Below are 20517 nucleotides of genomic sequence, written 5' to 3' on the forward strand. Positions count from 1 at the left end.
CAATCTGGGTGTATTTACGGAGCATTTTGGTTCAACCAAGGTCAAAGAAAGTTAAAAGACAGGTTCTCGGTGGAACCTCATTTCCTCTCAGATGCTCAAGCAAATGGTTTCAGAGAAGCATCGTGGAACGCGAAAGGGAACGCTAGAACTCCGGCTGGATCCTGCCCGCTTGGAGGCAGGCAAGGTGAACCCAAGGACTTCTCAGAGCCTCCGTTTCCCCCATCTGGAGCCCAGGGATGATACTCTGTGCTCCATGCCACGCCTCTGCTGTGAACCTCAGACAACACAACACACAAAGGACTCTGTAGACTATAATAGAAGTGCTTCTCTTTTTTATTATTATTGTTATTGAAGTAGGAGTAGTTCAGGACCAGGGCTGGAGCTATTGACTGGCTGCTTCAGTTTGAACAGATGACTTGAGAGGGTTAATAAGCACATGTCATGGTCATCACTTAGGCCTGATGAGTCAGAGCCCCAGAGCACGAGGCCCAGATCATGGGCTCCATGGGACCAGCTCATCTGACTTGGATGGTTGGAGCTCCTAAATTAAAGAAATCTGGGATTAAATCCTATCTCCACCTCTTCCTCATGAGATAAATTCCTTATCCTGTCCAATTCTCAGTTTCCTTCATCCCTAAAATTGGAAAATAATATGAAATTGGAAAATAATCTATGAAACATAGTAGGTTTTTCCCAAGTAGGAATAAGTCAATGCTTTACCAGCTATTTTGCAAAAGTATGTGATCATTGCTTATAAAGACAATCTGCTCAGATGCATCCCTGATTCTTGAGCCCACTACTGATGGGATTTGCTTCTAAACATGATGGCATGTTGTTTTAATATTGCTTCAGTTACTTATTTTAATACAGCTGCCCGATCTTACTATTCCCATGTTCAACCTGCCCACTCTCAATCCCCTACAGCCCTGCTCTTTCATCTACCATGGTGAATCCTTTTTCAAACTTCTGCCTTGCTTTGCCTCTACATTCAACCCCAGTCAAGCTTGACATTCACTGTTTACCAAAGTTGCTCTTTTCCCGGAAAGTTGGCGACTGGCTTAAGTCAGGTGTCCTGGAAACAGATGAGATGCTGAGATCTGTGTGAATACACAAGAACACCCATAAGGGAATGAGGCAAGCAGGATTGGGCAAAGGGAGATGTTGAACCATCATGCCTCCACAACAGAGGACTCAGCTGACACCATGTGAAGCTCTGGAGCAGAGATGACCCTGCAGGGATGTAGGTTGTGTCAAGGGGCTATGCTCTCTATTCAGAGAGGGACTGCGCTGAGATCCACCAGCAACCAACCCTCCTGCAGTGAGAAGTGTTGTGCCTCCTGCTCAGGGGCCTGCTGAGCAGCAGCCCACCACCTCCACTTGTCAGTTGCACAGCCGTGAGGCCCACCTCACCCACTGCTGCACAGTGAGGGCCACTTTGCCTGTATTCTCTCCCTGTTCATGCTAAAATATGGTGGCCAGTCCCACAGGACACTTGCCTCTTGCTGTTGCCCCAACTTCACAAAGTTCATAGCCTAACCTTGGTGCTTCTTAAAATTCCAGCGAATGCAAAGAATGAGAAAGTTACCCCCCTTACATTTGTGCAGTGATGTGTTCTTATAGTCAAAATTTCCAAGACCTGAGAATATTTAAATCTATTTAATGCCTCCTATTCTGGTTCCTCATTTTGTTTATAGGAAAGAATATTTCATGGGTAATGATACAACTCTATTCTTACACAATGTCCATTGGGGTTTTCGTTTCCTTTATTTGCTGAATAATTTTTTCTTTATAAAGTATTCTCCTGAAAATATAACAAGAAGTTCAACATGCTAAAAGAAAAATTCAGACTAAACAAGCAGGGTTAAATTAAGAAAAAATCTTCCAACTTACACAAAAGTATCAACTAGAAAGAGAATATGGTTGAAAAGAGAACCCAATAATCAGTATACACACTTTATGAAGTGAAGAAATGAAGAAATGTCCTTATTTCATATATTGAAATAATTTGTGTCAAAAACATGAAAATGTTCATTTTGTAATAGATAGGTTGCATGATTGAAAAAAATTAAGTAAATGAATGAGGTCACATGCTTTAACAAAAAGAAAGAGATACAGGTGTGAAATATATAAGAATATATATTAATGCAAACACTTATGAAAATATATGTGATGTAAATTATATTATTTTATTGGCATTGTATATGCTTATATTATTTTATAATGCATTTCTACATAAATGTGTGTGTACACACACATGCCTATCAGGGGAATACACACAGGTAAGGACACTTTGCTAAAAATTATGTACATTTTCAGTTATTTGGAAAATTCCCACTTTGCTCTGGGTTTATTGAAACATTTTTTAAAGTAGTATATTGAATGGAGTAGATTTTATGAAGATATTTTACTGATACTGAAAAAAAATAAATCACTTTTGGATGATCCTAATTATGATGTACATATCAATAGTTAATAAATAAGACATAATGATGATGTTTAAAATGTGAACGGATAAATAAAATGTGGTATATACATACACAATGGAATATTAATCAGCCATAAAGAAGAATGGAATTATGGCATTTGCTGGTAAATGAATGGAACTAGAGACTACCATACTAAGTGAATCAGTCAATCCCAACAAAACAAAAGCCAAATGTTCTCTTTGATATGTGGAAGCTACCTCACAATAATGGGAGAGGCGGGGATAGAAGTTCATTGGATTAGACAAAGGGGAATGAAGAGAAGGGAGCAAGGATGGGAACAGAAAAGACAGTGGAATGAATTGGACATAACTTTCTTATGTTCACATATGAATACATGACCAGTGAAAATCCACATCATGCACAACCACAAGAATGAGAAATTATACTCCATGTATGTATAATATGTCAAAGTATACTCTACTGTCACATGTATCTAAAAAGAACAAATAAAAATAATAAATGTAAAACAAAAGATATTTAAAATGTTTCAAGACCTCAACTCAAGGAAAATTCAAGGCAGAACATCTTTTCTTTATATTTTTTTCAATGAAAATATTTCAAGAAACTACACTCCTCACATATGTGGCATCTTGTTCTGAAAACCTCTCCTCTGAAGCACAAAGGAGGTGACTTGGAGGACCAGGACAGTTAAGATTTTTCACACTGAATTTTAACCTAGGGACACTGACAATTTGTTTCCCTGTTTTTAACACTGGTTCAAAAGAAAAATCTTCCATCTTGGGTTTTCCCCTCCCCAAATAATAAATATTCAGTCTCTAGAAGAAGATATTGAAAATGATGTTTAGTCTCCTAGTAACAGAGGCATTAGCATCCTTATCAGCCTTACAAGAAAATGCAGCCGATGCAGTTACAGTAAGAGTGTAGACTGGACCAAAGAGGAGTGAGGGATAGTTATATGTGGATGGCATCTGACTAAGGACAATAAACCCTTCCTCTGATCTCACTTGACCTGGAAAATAAGCTGCGCACTCAGTGAGACACACGTTGTTATCATTTGTCCTTAACAGTTGATGAAACTGATGCTCAGAAAGATTGCACCTCAAGCAAGGTCCCATGGCTAATAAGTGATAAGCTGGGACAAAGACAAATCCAGGCATTTTGGCTCCAAATTCCATGTTCTTTTCACCAAAGCACAATTTCTCCCTGATTAGATGCATATAGATTTGGAACTGGGGCAATTTCCCATGACACTATTTCTATCTATCACAAAAAAGTGTCATTTTAAACATATCTAATGAAGTTTAGCAGAGACTCTACTACTCACCTACATGTATGTTTCTCCTCTTCTTTCCAGAAGAGGAGACCTACTAGAAATTCTCATCCTCCTTATGTGAGACCATATGACTGATTATGGCAAATGGGTTGTGGACAAAATGATGCATGCCACACTCAGGCCTGGTCTCTGGATGATGCTGTGATACAATGCACCATGTCCTTTCTCTGATCTCATTGACTTCCCAGATACAGAGAGGAATCAGCAGAGGATTCTTGATGGAAGGAGTGGGGGTGCCTGCTTGCCTGTGACATGAATGAAAACTCACTTGGAATTGTGAAAGCCACTGTTGGGGTTCACTGATAGAGCACTAGTGATTTACCCTGATCAATTCAAAGAGCAAAAAAATATCATATTTTAGTGCCCAGGAGACAGTGACACCAAATATTTTAAATGACAGAGGAGATGAGGAAATCATCTTTGATTTTTCTTGTTTTTTATATTTAACAGTAAAAATAAATTTTTTGACAATGAAAAATCTTAATGACCAAGTGATGCAGGAAAGGTCCAGGCTAGTGACCTTCACACACACACACACACACACACACACTCTTACTAGCACATATAGTTTGATTTATATCACATCAAATTGTTCTTGGATAAGGTGAATTTAGGCTTTGAAAATATAAATTTACATAACAGGGGTCTTCTTAAAGAATACAAAATTACAAATAAAATTGGGTACAAAAATAAATATTTATTGAGCATTCAAAAACAAATCACAACAAATTATACTTTAAAACTTTGGAAGCTGACAAATATTACAAACATAACAGAATCCAAAATGATAACACAATATTTTTGTTAATTCACTGCCAGGAATACCTATGTAGTATTTTTTCTTACATTTTGACTGCATACTCTTTACATGACAGTAATTACACTTTTTAACAGAGAAAACAGAAAGATAAATGTCTTCTAACATAGTTTATTGAAATCTGTTTTGTTATTGATGATAATGTCATCTGCATTTTGGGGATTATTGTCAGCTTTGGAAAAATCTCTCTTTAGTTTCTGCTATATGTAAGCTATAAGATTTGGAAGAATGATACACAGACTGGCTTTCCTCTCTGTGTATTTCAAACATTTCCTTCAATCCACATATTTCCAGTGCTGGAAACGCTCAAACACATCAATATTAAGATATGTCCCCCAAATCTTTGCATCATACCAGGTGAGTTGGCACAGTGGACAATAAAAATCTTCCTGGAAGATATGCCTGTACCAGGTTAACTATCAATAACATGGCAGAAACCCAAAGAACAGAAATATATCCCATTATATCCATATAAGGTATCCCCAACTGTACTTTCTCTAAGTCAGATTTAAAACCAACCAACCAAACCCATGGCTGCCCCTATATTACCTCACATGGACAGAAATGAAACAGTGAGAAAGTTGAAGAGGAAAGAAACAAGGAGCTTAACTGATTGCAGTTAAGATATCTAAAAACTTTCCCTGTGGGTGAATGTTAATAAAATATGGCTGATTTCCAAACTTAGATGATTCATGGTTTGGGGGGTTGAATACTCTACTCCCAAACTGCAAAATTCATTCAGGAAATCCTAAATTGACTTTATGACCATTTTTGTTGAAAACTAAACTGGTTTGTTTTTTAATGTTTTTATCAGGAAAAACAAGATCCCTTTTTGAAGTGGGTCCAACAAGTCCCCAGGCATTGTTCGTCTGTTGATGAGTCTCTCTGTCTGCCTGTCTCTCTCTCTCTTTCTCTATCTCTTTCTCTCATAGCAACATAGTCTAGAAAATAACAGACTGAATTTGTGATCACCCACAAGAGTGTGCACCAAGTTCCCTAAGGTACATAATAAAGATAGGCATTGACAATTGGCACAAAAGGTGTCAAAGCAGGAACATTATTAGCTCAAATATAAAACTTTGAATTTTGTAATTACTTAAGTGTATCGAAATGGAAAGAGAGTTGAAATTATCATTTAGAAAGGTAAGCAAACTAGTCTGGGAAAACTAGTGCGATTTGGAGCAGCATAGGATAGTGGTTCAGCTCAAGAAGGACAGAGACCTTGTCTGCTTTGTCCACTGCCTTCTCTGGTCCCTGAATAGGGCACACTAAGGGTTCAATTAGTATATTTGGCTTGCATAGAAGGAAGGAAAGAAAGGAAGGCAGACCTGCCTGTCTTTACCTTAGGTAAATCCAAGTCAGTGTCTCAGGTTCTTCACCTGTAAAATGAAGATAAAAATAGCCCCTCCCTGATATGGTTGTTCTGAGGTTGTATGAGCTGATATAAATAAATCGTTTATAAGGAGGCCTGGTACTCAGTAACCTCAGTCCTTACAATGAACATTTGATCTTAGTTCCTTGGCACTGTCATTCAAGGCATCCAGCAAGAGGGGATATTGTCACTAACTGACACAGAGAGCAAAGAGCTGAATTAGGAGATAATTAATGGAAAATCTGCCAGAAGAACTGAAATTCCTATTTCCAAAAATCCACTTTCATGGGAGAGTCAGAAGATCTGGGATTTGATTTTCAGGCATGGAAGGAAGAGGGTGGTCTGTGATGTGGCAGGAAGACCCAGCTCAAGCCCTGACAGGGTAAATGCAATCAATAACATCCTGTCAGGAACTTTTTGTGGTCTCATGTAAATTTAGGCTACCTGAATACAAGATAAAAACTGTCATTTCCTCTCTCATCGTATAATATGATGATTTATCTATTCCTTTGAAAGAACTGAACCAAACAATTGCTTAAATGTTCCTGGGTATACAAGTCCATTGTGAAATGTGATCTTGAGAGTGGTGCAAGATGGCAGGATATTTTTAGGACATTTGCAGAGAGGAACCCTACAAAAAAAAATGGGGAATAATTAATTCAAGCCAATGGGCAAGTCATTACAATCACTCTTAAAGCAGTCTACAAGGAAAACAGTGTCATGGGTTGTTTAATCAACCCTAAACTGCGGGGGTGACTAGTTTATAATTTAGGTGTTTTCCAGTTAGCTAATACAAAACAGAAATAAATGGCCAACTGCATTCGTGACACAATACTCTCTTATACTTATAGAGAGCTAGTGTGGGGTCCTTTGAAAACTTTGAACTTGACTTGGGATGTTCATAGAAATTTTTATGTCTCAAAATTATTGTTTATTGTTTATTTATCAAACCCATAATCTTCAAAGACATTTAGGGTCATAAAGACAATGTGAAATGTCATTGAGGCAGGAACTGAAGGCTATTTTAATATATAAGCCCATATTCATTAATCACTGTGATTAAAGAATGCTTTCAAATGAGGGTAAGGTTGAGGTCCAGACTTGTGAACTGTGTACTACATAAAAGATCAATTCACAACTTGCCTCCCATCATTTACAATCTGATCTTGCTCTGAAGGGCAGGGAGGGCTACCGTCAACACTATCCACATTGAAAGTCCCATGAGGTCGTACAACAGAGAAATCCATGTTTCAGATGATCCCGCGGTAATAGTAATACCATACTCATTGCCGATGCTGCTGGAATAGACCAATCCTTTGCTGCTTTGTCCATCCTATCCCCAGTAGAATGCATGAAGTCTTAATACTCATCTAGTTCAATTCAACCAGTGTCATAGGGGCAAAACCAAACCACCTTTGCTGCCCATCTGGTTGAAATATGACATTTTTTTCCAAACTAAAGTTTGGCAATTCCAGCTAAGATATGGTAGATGCTGCTGAGTAAAAAGTCAGAAATAATTTCCCCTCCTGGATGTGACCTGGGGCCCTCATCTGCTGGGCAGGAGCTAGTTGTGAGAATATCATCCCTCGTCATCTCAGTGGTCCTGGTTTTCTTGTGGACAGACAACTTTTGGTCAGAAAACCCGCATCTTGTGTGGGACATAGATGCACCAGAACACACTGGAAGGGGGAAGGAAAACACCTCTGTATTCCCTGAGCGGGCCTGCTGCCAGTTTCACTTGTCTCTAACCCTTCCTGGATCTATCTTGTCTCCAACAGTCTTCATGAAGTCAAGATGTGTACAGTACCACCACACACAACCCCATCCATGGCAGATATGGTCCAAGACCTCCAGTAGAAACCTGAAACCACAGATAGTACCAAGCCTTTTACATTTGATTATATATATATATATATATATATATACACACACATATACATATGTATGTGTATATATATATGTTAAAGTTTAAATTGTAACTTAGGCACAGTAAGAGATAAACAATAATAATAAAATAGAACAATTGCAATGACATACTGTAATAAAAGTCATGAGAATTAGGTCTGATGCTGTTTCTCAGGGTGTCCTTCTCCCTTGTCCCCACACTCCTGCTACTGCAGCTCTGTGACTCCTGGCTCTCCTGAGTGGATTTCAAGTGCAGCAGGGAGGTCTGGCTAATGGAAATCACAGCTGTTTTTTTTTTAGCATAAATAGTACAGAGTAGGCCCCTGGTGTTAGAGAGGTGGTTTCCTTCTCCCTTCCAGTGTGATGAGGCAACATGGCTGTACTGGTGCATCTACATCACTCACCAGTTGAGGGTTTTCTGGCCACAAGTTGTTTAGCCACAAGAAAACAGTCCACAGCAAAAGGATATTACAGAGAGGAAATTTTTTTTAATGACCGGAAGAAAACATCTTAGCCACTTAGCGTGGGGCATTCTTGAATCTGAAATTCTAACAAATGCTCCTGTCTCCAGCGATAACAAAGACAGTTCCAGGTGGCCCAGAAGGGAAGACTGACCCCAAATTAAACCTGATTTGTGTCAATTTCCCCTCTCCGTGCCCAGAATCTTGAGCTCTTTGTAGCAAGCTCAGATTCCCATTGTCAGCCCAAAATACCTAGAAAGCTCGAGGCAAGCCTTAGGCTAAGACGAGGACTCATTGAGAGGGTAAGCACCATTTTGACCCAACTAGGACCTGTGGACTTTAGTTTTTGTTATAGCTGAACTTTAATGACCTTTATCTCCAAGTCTAGCTTGTGAGTAATGAACATGAAGCCCTCCTTTCAGTCTCTGGGTTTAAAGAAAGAGGAAGGAAACAGTCCATTGTTTTTCTAACCTCACAATTTCCTAGCGTAAGATGGAAAATTGAGAATGGCAAGTGAAAGCGGCAGACATCACGGTAGAAGGACATCCGGTGAAGCCCAGGTTCCCTCCAGATGGGCCTCTCTTGAACGTGGGGCCCTGCAGGACACAGGCTGAACGCAAGCCCCCTTGCCAAATAGATGTGAGTACTCACCACAGCCAACTCTTCCTTCTGAAACCTAGAGTACGCATGTCCATTCTGCACCCTAAACCCAGGGAAAGGTTTGCATAAAGTGGGGAAGTACATCCGAGCGGCGCTTTTCCCAGCTGCAAGAGAGAGTTCATTGTACCCAGAATGCTGAAAGGGGAAACAACAACAACAATGACAACAACAACAATTTTTTTAAAAAAATATTCTGTTCCGTTCATCCACTCATTTGATCAAAAATAGCTCTCAAGTTTGTTCAGCACAATTTGACCTTCATAATTATATATGGGTGATTATGGGGCCCCATTAGAACTTTGAAAGTACTTTGTACATAAGAGGCCTTTAAACATTCTACCATAATAAAAATGAGCTCATAAAAATCCCACACATTTCACATAGGCCTTTGATAACCCATCACACAATAATGGCCTTGAGTAACTAACAGGCTGTTCTACATTCAAACTGGTAGCTTAGAGGTAAAAGTGTTTTTTCAATCTTATTATCTTTGTCTAGGTCCTTAGAAGAAAAAAAATTGCTTTGCCCTTACATGAGCAAATCCCATGAATCATCAGAAATGACCCCTTTTCTCTCTGGTCACTTCTTTTTCCAGGCAGGTTTGTCAGAGTGTAAGAAGAAAAATGACCTGGGTTCCAATCCCAGTCCATTACCAACTTCTCTGTGAAATTCTATGCCCCTTCTTCTCTCTGAGTTTCAGTCTCTCTTCTCTAAGACAAAAAGGTTGGTTGATCTAGAACCAGTGGAGTTGGGCTAGAATCAATGCATGTGCTCTAGGGCATTTGAGGAAGCCACATAAGAGGTATCACCTGCCACCACTCAATCAAAGAAAACCTTTACCTCTAATAGGCAAGGTCTGAATTATCTGTCATTTGAGAAAAAATAAGGTGGTGTTGGTTTGGTTTGTTCGTTTTCTGTGTGTGTATGTGTATGTGGTGTTGGGGATTGAACCCAGGTCTTCAGACATGCTAGGTAAGCACTCTACCACTGAACTATATCCCTAACCCAGAAAAAGTAAGTCTGAAAGCCATCAGCTTAGATGATCTCTAGAATATGTTTCATTCTAGACACACTGCAAATCTGACTGCCATGAGCCTGCCTTGGGTGGTCACCCTTCAAGTTGACTAATTGTCAGGGGTGAGAAGAGATTTTTTTTAATCTCGATAATATCCATTAATGAATTAATAGGGGTATTTTATTGACTAGAAAAGCAAGTTTTGATTCAACCAGACATAGGATAGGTAAATCTTGATATGGAAACAAAAGGAGAGACATGAAGAAAAGAGCAGATGAGATTAAATGCATGGTAGGGGCTTGTCTAGGACAGCAGGCCTCAGTGGGGCACCTCAGCCATCGTGGGCATACAAGGGCCCCAGAGGGGCACTGACAACAGCCAGAGCCTGAACTGACCACTGGCTTTCACACAGGTCATCCTAATCTTTACAAAGGACCAAAAATACCCTCAGTTTTCAGCTGCAAGACTGGGGTTTAGAGCAGCTAAAGGGAACCAGTTCCAGAGTTGGATCCTGGCACAAGGGAAGAAGAGAGGGACCAAAAGGGAAGAAGCAAGACAAGACCAGATATTCTAACCTTGCTTCCTGTTTTGTCCTGTCTTGTGTCAGATCTATTGTCAGTCACATAACACTTACTATATTTCCTTTTCTTTTTTTTTATTTTTTTACATTTTATTTTTGGTCCTGGGGATTGAGCCTATTGAATTTCTATGGCAGCCCAATGCTGGGAGAACAGTAAAGAGGAACAAATCACTGACTACCTTCCAGGAGCTGATGGCTGGTAAGATGTGTATAGAAATGTGGTAGTATCAGTGCTATTCACCAAACATTGCTGTCCTCCTGCCAAACACAGTGGGATGATTCTTCTCTGCTTCCTTACAGTTGGGTGTGTTCTTGTTCTTGACAGTGATATCTGAGCTGAAATGACATGTTCCAGCTCTAGGTGGAAGCTGTAAGAACCTGAATTCAATCTACTGCTGTTTCCCTGGGCCATGCCAACTGGCAATGTACCCCATGGAAGTTGCTCCACCACTCTGGGTTTCCAGAGAGGGGAATTTGGAGAAAAACCCAGAAAACTGATATGTAGCTTAAGGAAGAAATAAATGTAATTTTATCCACTGAGAACTTTGGAGTTACTTGTTATTGCAGCATTACTTCAGCTTATCCTGACTAATGTAGTAACTATCCAGTGTGGTAGAAGTTTTAAGAGGCCAGAGTTTTATATTGGTCGTCATTCACATTAGTTAACAAATAACAGCAAATCTAAAAAGAATGGGAATTTTTTTTTTCATTTCGAAAACTAGCAAAATATATTTCATTTGCCTACCATACTGTGGCCAGCAGGATTCTATTATACAATAGTGTAAATGTGAACAAATTCCACTGACGTAATTTGTTAATTAAAACTTCTTTCAAAGTCCCTGCATTATAGGCTTATAAACATGGATAGAAACTTCTAGTATACATTTATTTTTACACCAATTTCTTAAACAACCATAACAAATTCCAAGGGAGAAGCAGGAAGGTAGAAGAAGGCAAGGAACTCATAAAGAAGGAAAGAAGCCACTTCTATTATTTCTTTGGTAGAACTATTACACCAATTCCTTTGACTTTATGTGACCACACATTTCCCATCAATCCTTAACTTCAGCCTTACCTTTCTATGATATATTCAAAATATTGTTTCATTACAAATTACAATTCTCTGGGTTTATGTTTAGCTTTTCCATAAAGAAGTTCTTTATATCCTAATTTCCCCCTAAATTCATGAAGCTTCATTAAGAGTTAACAAAGAGGGGCTGGGGAGATAGCTCAGGCGGTAGAGTGCTTGCCTTGTAAGCACAAGGCCCTGGGTTCGATCCCCAGCACCCCAAAAAAAAAAAAGTTAACAAAGAAACTTCCATTTGTAGACCGTAGACCATAGGCCAGGCTATTCACTTCTGTGTGAATTTCCTCATTGGCCCTCATCATAATCCTGTTAGATAGGTGTTCTTGGTATAGATTTGACAAAAGAGGAAAGTGAGGTATTATTTGGGGGCCAGTAGCTTACTCAAGCCCACAGCCAGGAGGTGATCAGACCGGGTGTTTTGCCAGATTCTTTGGAAGTTACATGCATTGTCTCCTGCCCCCACATCCCAAACCTCAGGAAGCTCTTAGTGAGGAAACTCACTATAAAGTAGCTGGGGCATCTTAGCCCTCAAAGGTACCATGTGGCTTAAGAGCAGGGAGGGGCCCAGACACACAGGAGGCACTGGGGTGCACAGACAGACAGACAGCCAGGGCACAGAGGCCAACCGCCCCTGAGAACAGACTGTGCAGTCAGAGGCAGTCAGCCAGAGCTCATTGTGCCTGAGCACTCTGTAAGAAGGTCTTAAAATAGCATTCGACACACAGGTATCTCATGTGACTGAGCTCTGGAACTCCACAGAGACCACAGAAACTCACATTTTGGAAAGTGCCAGGGAGTCTGGAAGTCCACACCTGGGCCCGGCTCCACCATCAGCTGGCTCTGTGACTACAGCTCATGATAATAGGGACAGCACCTTAGCAGGGAGCACCAACACCCAAGTCAAGCCTGGGTCGGTTCTCCAGGTTCATGTTCTTGTTTCACTTACTCTTCCCCAAAATTGCAGAAAGGACACAATTGTTACTATCTTGCGTTTCAGAGAAAACTAGTGACAAGTGTTTGGTTCAAGATGACCCAGATAAGAAGTGGAAGAGTCAGGATCTACTCCAGCACAGCCATTTCCTTTCTCTGAGGCTCAGTTTATTCATCCATACAACAAGGGGCTTGCTGATCTCAAAAGTCAAGTTTCGCACTCATAACTGGGCTCCTTCACTCTGTAGTAAAGCAGTTTGCACAGCCACATATATACAGGGAAATCAAGCTATTCCATCTGCACCCACCTCAGTCTGCAGGACTCTCCTGTACCATTTCACCCTTGCCTGGCCTTGGCCAGAATGGTCCAGGCTCTTTTCAACACAGCTCCTCTTTTTCTGCAGTTCCTTAATATTGTAAAGCAATGCTTGGCAAATCTAGGATGCGATTAATCCCAATGACAAGTAATAATGAGAAAAAGATTGATGTTCAAACATACCCCCTTCTTGTAATAAAATGAGGCAACTCTCCTCATCTTGGTAGGAGGGCTTATAATCAATGTGAGGAAACAGACCCACTTCATCTTCTTCCCCAGTGCTGACTGAGGTGAACACTGGCCTACGGTCAGTCCCCTAGTTCAAGTTCTTGATGCATTCACATTGTAAACTAACAAATCAACTAACAACAATCCCCAAATCAGTAAATTCCCTCTAGGGCCTCCGTGTTGCCTTGGTCCCAATCATCTGATTCCAGATATCCTCAAACTTTAGGGTGTGGCAGAATTACCTGATGAAAATGCTGAGTCCTTGGCTTATTCTTGGAGAATGATTTCATGATCTGGGTTGGAACCTGGGGATCTGTAATCTTAATCTGCCTCCCCCATGCCCAAGCAAGTCTGTCACCCATAGTTTGGGTATCACACTTTTGAGAAATGCAGGCTGGTCCTTGTATTAAATTCATTTACCCTTGTTTTCCTCAAGACAGATATGGTCTGTCCTTTCCTCAAGGCAGATATGACCAGACACAAGCCAATTAGGCCAATCAAGATGACCAATCCAATTGTGGTTTTGCTTTAAGATTTGATAGTTTTTGTCAATTCGGATTTTAAAGCTGTCTAGTGGCACACAATCAATGTCCAACAAATACACGTTTATATTGAAGAAAACCACTATTTGGTTTTGTCATCACTGGACACATGAATGGACACATTTCTTAGTGAATAAGCAATCTCTACTACTTGCTTTGGGCCATTAATCACTGCTTCATGCCATTTCACTCAGTTACTCAATAGCACTTCACCCTATTCCCTTCCAAAAGTTCAGTTGGGGAAGTACTACCCTGAGGCTACCATATAACTTATCATCCAAAACGGGTCACTTGCGAGACTAAAAGGAGATGCTATTAATAATTTCACTGGGGCATCAGGTATAAACCAATAAGCTGAAAGTATCTGAGAAAACTGGAAGATGCCTCCCTTTTCATTTGCTTCCCAGCTCCTGGTCCAGGTGCTCAGTAGCAGCGCTACCTGATGCACAACTGGGTCAGGTATCAGAAGGTCAGGTTCACGATAGTTCAGGGGCACACACTTAGCTTAGGGTGCCCTATGGGGTAAGGAAAAAATCCTTCAAACTGTGGATCCCTGAGGAAAACTGTGCTTGTGTTCTAGCTGTATGATCTCAGGGAAACCATTTAACCTCTCTGAACCTTAATTTGCTGTACAATAGGGTTGATGATATTTGCCTCTTAGTGTTGTTAGGAAGATTAAATTAGATAATAGATGTACACCACCCTACAGGGCCTTCTCAACAATTGATAAATTCTGCCCTCCACTCCCTGCTACACTGGAACCAAAAAAGGGCATTGTTGTTTACTGTTTACTGGTATGGTATTATAGATACTGATGTATACATGAATTTCCCCAAATGTAGCAGTATAGGCAGTCATTTATTGTTCACTGATTGTGTGTGCCAAGAGTTTGGAAAGGATACAATGGGGATGTTTTACTCTGCTCAGTAACATCTGGGGCCTTAGTAAGAAGGACTTGTAGACTTGAGACTGACCTAACTTCTAGGACCAGGAATCATCAGAAGGCATTTTCCACTCTCAGTTCTGATAGGGATTGGCTGATTTTATTGCAGCACAGAGACCTCTGACATCCTAAGCCTCCAAATGTGGATGTCCCAAGAGAAACAGGAGGAAACTTCCTGCCTTTTTATGGCCTTGCCTTGGAATTCACCTGGTATCACTCCCGCTGTGGTCAGAGGGCAGCCTAAGGAGGACACAGATTCCACTTCTCAATAAGACAGGGGTCAAAGATAGTGTAAGAAGAGTGTGTGGGGGCTGGGGATATAGCTCAGTTGGTAGAGCACTTGCCTTGCAAGTACAAGACCCTGGATTCAATCCCCGGCAGTGAAAAAAAGAATGTTTGGGGATGGGAGATCTTGATTTGGTCATTTGTGGAAAATACAACCTGCCACACTTACTCTGTAAGTAAGTAACCATAGTGATAAAGATGGACTTTTTGCTGCTGTTGTTGTTGTTATTTGTCATTATTTGCCACATCCCCAGCCCTATTTTGTATTTTATTTAGAGACAGGGTCTCACTGAGTTGCTTAGTGCCTCGCTTTTGCTGAGGCTGGCTTTGAACTGGTGATCCTCCTGCCTCAGCCTCCTGAGCCACTGGGATTACAGGGGTGAGCCATCATGCCCAGGAGATGGATGGTTTCTTAAAGGAAAAAAGAGAAACCACTGCACGGTACCTTAGAGGTGGAAAGTGTGCTGTGGATTCCTGCACCTCATGAATGTCCTCAGGTGTGGAGAAGCCAACTAGGTCTGCCTTTAAGACACCAAGAGTCAGCTTAACAATTGAGTACATTTGTGCCCTACTTTTAGAAAACTTTTTGGTTACAAAATCAAAACTTAGAAAGAAAAAGTTATAGGAGATAGGTATTCATATTGATGGGTTCATATTTGCACGAGTGGTCTACATGCATTTCAAATAAAATCCTAGACTGCATTTAGAGACTCATAACTTGACACCTATCCACCCTACCCAGCTACACCGATTCCCCTGCCATTCCCAGAACGGGTTTGTTTTTTGTGCTGTGACACTTTCGCTTGGGCTATTTTCTTCTCCACAAAATGTTCTTTCACCTATACCCACCTATCAAATCTTACCCTTCCTTCCAGTTTTTTATGTCATCTTCTCTACAAAGACTTTCCTGGTTGCCCCTAAAGGTGACTGCTTCTTCAGAACTTCCAGAGAGCTTTATTTACATCTTCTTTTATTTATACCACTTTGTACCCCTCATAAACTTTGCCATTTCCCAAAACCCTCATTCTTTTCCCAGCCTTTACGTTCCACCCTTCATTATTGTTAGGAAGAAAGCAAGATCAAAGTGCTTCACCCATTTTGGAAGTAACTGGATTCTGACCTGGGAAGGTGTTGGCATTGAGCGGTGGCACGGCGTCAAGGTACTGATGGGAAGTGGAGATGAGTCAGGTCTGATGTGCCCTGCCAGATGGTCCCCCTCACCTGTCTCATGATTCCTTCTTCTCACCATATCCTTCTTATGGTATCACTGGAAACACACACATTCACACACACAGTCATTTCAAAGTGTTTTGAGACTGTGTTAGTTGGCATTTTGTTGCTAAGACCAAAATATCTGACAAGAACCACTTAGAGGGGGAAAAGTTTCTTGATGCTCACAGTTTCAGAAGTTCAGTCCATTGGGTTAACTCTATTGCTCTGGACCCTAGGTGAGGCAGAATGTCATGGCAGAAAGGCCCAGTGGACAACAATTTCTCAGCTCCTGGTGGAGTCAGGGAGAGAGAGAGGGAGAGAAGGTGCCAGAAGGAAGATGCACCAGTCTAGGAAGATACCTCCAGTGACCCACTCCTTCACCACTGCCTACAGTTACCACCCAGTTAGTCCATTCAAACTGGGATGGACTGATTAGGTTACAACTTTCACAATCTGATCATTTCACCTCTGAATATTCCTGCATTAACACAGGAGCTTTTGGGGGACACCTCATATCCAAACCATAACAGAGACTCTATGATCAATGTAGTTTTTCCCATCACTTCTATTTATCTCAATCTGTTTTTTTAAAATAAGGAACTTTGTGTACTTACTTATTCTTTCCTATTGGACAAGAATTTGTTCGTTCCTTGAATTCCTATTTCTTCTCCAAGACTACATTCATCTAACTCACCAGGGACACTCCAGTTCACATATAATTACATTTTAAATTGCACTCACTTCAACTTCATTTTAAATTACATTGTGATCCTTTTTATTAGACTAAAGAGTAAATTAGAATAACTAATCTTCTATAAATACAGCATCAAGGGGGAGAAGACCCCCACCTAACCCACCCCAAACTAAAATTTTAATGTAATCTGAGGAATACGAGTTCCCATCTGTTCAAGCACAAACACTCTCAGGCAACATTTGATCTGACCTTCATGTCAGAATGATGATTCTCCTTCATATCCCATTACTTGCTTCCCCCAGTCTGCACTAAATTTGTGACTTTTCGAATTTCACATCTTAAATTTCTAGCTGTTGCTTACTTAAGCTCCTAAAGCAGTTTACCTGTATGTGTTCTTTCTTTTCTAGCATTTTTTATTGGTTCTTTTTAGTTATACACGACAGTAGAATCCATATTGATATAATTACAAAAGCATGGAATATATCTTGTTCTAATTCAGTCCCCAGTGCCCCACCGCCCTGCCTTCCCTGTCCTTTACCAACCATACCATTCTTGATCGAGGTCACAGATTACTCTACACAACACCCCCGGCTGCAGTGATGTAGGGGAAGAACCTAGAGTGTCTGCTGACCCTATTTACTCCATCAGCTAACTGGTGTCTTTCTTTATGTCTGTTCTCTTTCAAAACTCCAGTAGCTGACTAATAGCTGACAACAATCACTACTTTATCAAAGACAACTGCATTATCTTAATATACTAAAATGCCATCAAAGAAAGTGCCACCACTTAAGAAGAACAGACCGCTGTCTTCTTAGCAATGGAGCTGTTGAGAGGGGCCCAGTCTGCTAATTAACCACACGTCTGTAGACCTCAGCCTGTCTCAATTTTACTCTTTCAAGAGCTACCAGAGGGAGGAAAACAAGTTGGTGGACATTTCAACCCTTAGATTTCTATGATACAATTAATGCCTAATTTAATTGGCCATTCAAGGATATGTTTTGAGTACCTGTTCTACCAAATGGAGGACACTATAATCCAATAGTTCCCAGCATTTAGACTTAATCGATCAACCAAATTTCAAAAATATTTGATGGATTAACAAATGCTGCCAGCTCCTTCTTTCACTGAGAAAGGTCAAGGCTTGATGGTCAGTGGGTCTCCCACTTAGTGGAGCAGAACTGGATGATGGTCCTGCAGTAGCAGGATAAAAGTTACGGTAAACAAGCAGACAGATCTGCAAGATGAGAAAATTTTACAAAGTAAAGAACATTCTCTAGTCTCAAAGTTAAATGTGCTGGGGCTGGAGTTGTGACTCAGTGGCAGTGCATTCGCCTAGCACACGTGAGGCCCTGGGTTCAATCCTCAGCACCACATAAAAATAAAATAAATAAAGGCATTGTGTCCACCTACAACTAAAAAAAAAAATATATATATATATATATATGTGTGTTTGTGTGTGTATATATATATATATAAAAGTTAAATGTGTTAAAATTTGAAAATGGTAACAGAGGTACCCTATCCAGGCTACTAAAGCTTTGAGGGTGTGCGCCATAGTGCTTCCCACAACTGGGAAGGGTCTTTTCCCAGCTCCCCCTTCCAACCACATTCCCAGAGATAGGCCCTCCTTATCTACCTGGGGGATTAGTGCCAATCTTATAATGTCTATCTGAGAAGTGGGGAAATCTGCTGAGTCATCCTGAGCCCATTCAAGTCAGCCCTGACCCTAGTTTTGTTTACTCGGCTTCCTCTGTGACCCAGCCTATACCTTGTAGCCCAGTTTCAGTTACTTCTCTTCTTATATGATTCCTGAGGCCTTTTCTTGGTTCCTTTCCTAGTAGCTTAGAGTCTCCAGGATGGGAATTTTATGACTAAGTCTCAGTCTACATGCCTAGGCTGACACCAAAGCTAGGCATTCCCAGTATCAGTTCTCATGAAGATGGAGGATGATTAAAATTGCTTCTCTCCTTCCTACACCTGGGAAGCCCCCACCAGGCTCCCTCTGACCAGTTAGTCTCTCTGCCTACAAGTATTGCCTATTACCAGACATTCTACCTACCAAAAACACTGGCTCAAAGGGAGCTGGCAACTCCAGAACAGGGTACAACATTTTACATGTTTGTGTGCATGTGCTGTTTGGAGACACAGAGCTTAGCATTTCTCAGTTTCTAAAAGAGTTCCATGACTCTGTGAAGGCAAACACAAGAAAAGAACCCATTGCTCCAGGACCATTTCCTGGCTAAGAAATCTGAAACCTGTATTTCAGGCTGGTACTTATTATTTTACAACAAAGTCAGGCTTTAATGCACCAAGGATTCCCAGAGTCTGGAGAAACAAGGATTGTGGTCTGTTCCTTGTTTTCTTTCTGGTTCACCTCTGGCCTGTACACTGTCTCCCATCAGGTCATGGCTCCATTCCTCTGCTGGTCATGCTACCTGTGGGCATCTTTCTAAACAAGATAATGTGATGCTTGGCACATGGTAAGCATTCAACAAATATCAGCCATTGATATTTCTCAGCCAACTGGGCCTCTTAGCTTAGAGAAATAAAGGTCTGTGTTTTCATAGTTTTTCTCCCTGGAATGCATTACCAATTTTATTTCAATTTAAGTCACTTTTCCTAAGGCAGGGCAGACTCCTCCATGTATCCTTAGTTTCCAAAAGCCAAAGACAGTTGAAGGACATGAGTACAGTGCAGACTGGCCCTAGGGAGGATTTTTACAGCCTGTAGCCAAGCGCATCCAATGTGGGGTTGGCAGCCAGGACCTGTCCCAGCAGCATTGTGAGGTATTTGGAAAGTTTGTAGGGATACACTTGCCCCACTCTGGGAGTCTCCATCTTTTTTCTATCTTGCTGTCTCTCTTCTTCTTCTCATCCCCATGGCTCATTGCTATAGCAGTAGCTGGAAAAGCAGGGGCTGAGGAAGGTGAGGTCTGAGAATCTGTTAGCACTTGTGTAGGGAACTCAGGTCGAGTTGAGACCCATTGTCCCTGCAGCTGCTCAAGAATCTGCCCACTGCCAAGGTCTCCAGAATGCTGGGATTCCAGGTCTGGGATATGATACCAGGCACATTTCAACCTTACCCCTGGAAGCCTCCTCCCCTGGGTGGGTCTTCCCTTGTGTAGCTCCACCCATCTCTGGCCTCCCCTGGCCAAGTGAGCCTTGGCATAGCTTCAGAAAGATCTAGGACCTTAGATCTTACTCCTTCTGCAAAGACCCTTGACACAGGGTTATTCAAAGTGTCTGCACCTTGTTTATACAGCTCAAAGATGCTCCCTTCACACTTTGATTTTTCCCCATTTTTACTCAATTTCTTTTCCTCTATTTATACTTATTCCCCCCAAGACATCCATCCCACACCTACCTTAAATTAAGTCTGTTAGTTCATTTTTTTTTTTCAAAAGACAGTAAAAGTTGCAGAATACAGAGATGGTCCAGTTAGTTGTTCTCATGTGTAAAACCTCAATCTCAACTTGGAAATCTAAAAAAGAAAGAAAGAAAAGAAAAGAAAGTATTAAAAGCAAGCCACCTTCATAAGAATTAGAAACACAAAGCAATTCCTACTGCTCTTTGGAAACTGTTAACCCTGAGATGCAGTAGTTTATTAAGTTTTTTTGTATCTGATAACAATGGTGGTATTTAATCTTTGGCATCATTCAAAATGGAAACTGTCCTTATTTCAATGCAATCA

The 20517-nt window shown here is 40.8% G+C and overlaps 1 long non-coding RNA gene across 1 annotated transcript; it reads right to left on the bottom strand.

Annotated features, from left to right (window-relative positions):
* Positions 1–4469: 4469 nt before the first annotated feature.
* Positions 4470–20308, bottom strand: LOC124985109 (uncharacterized). The gene is made up of 4 exons (XR_007108806.1): positions 20191–20308; positions 16042–16188; positions 8987–9099; positions 4470–6600 (listed from the first exon to the last, which is right to left on the bottom strand). It is a non-coding gene; the product is annotated as an uncharacterized LOC124985109 (long non-coding RNA).
* Between the last annotated feature and the right edge of the window lie 209 nt (positions 20309–20517).

This window comes from Sciurus carolinensis, chromosome 5 (assembly GCF_902686445.1).
Source record: "Sciurus carolinensis chromosome 5, mSciCar1.2, whole genome shotgun sequence".
NCBI lineage: Eukaryota > Metazoa > Chordata > Mammalia > Rodentia > Sciuridae > Sciurus > Sciurus carolinensis.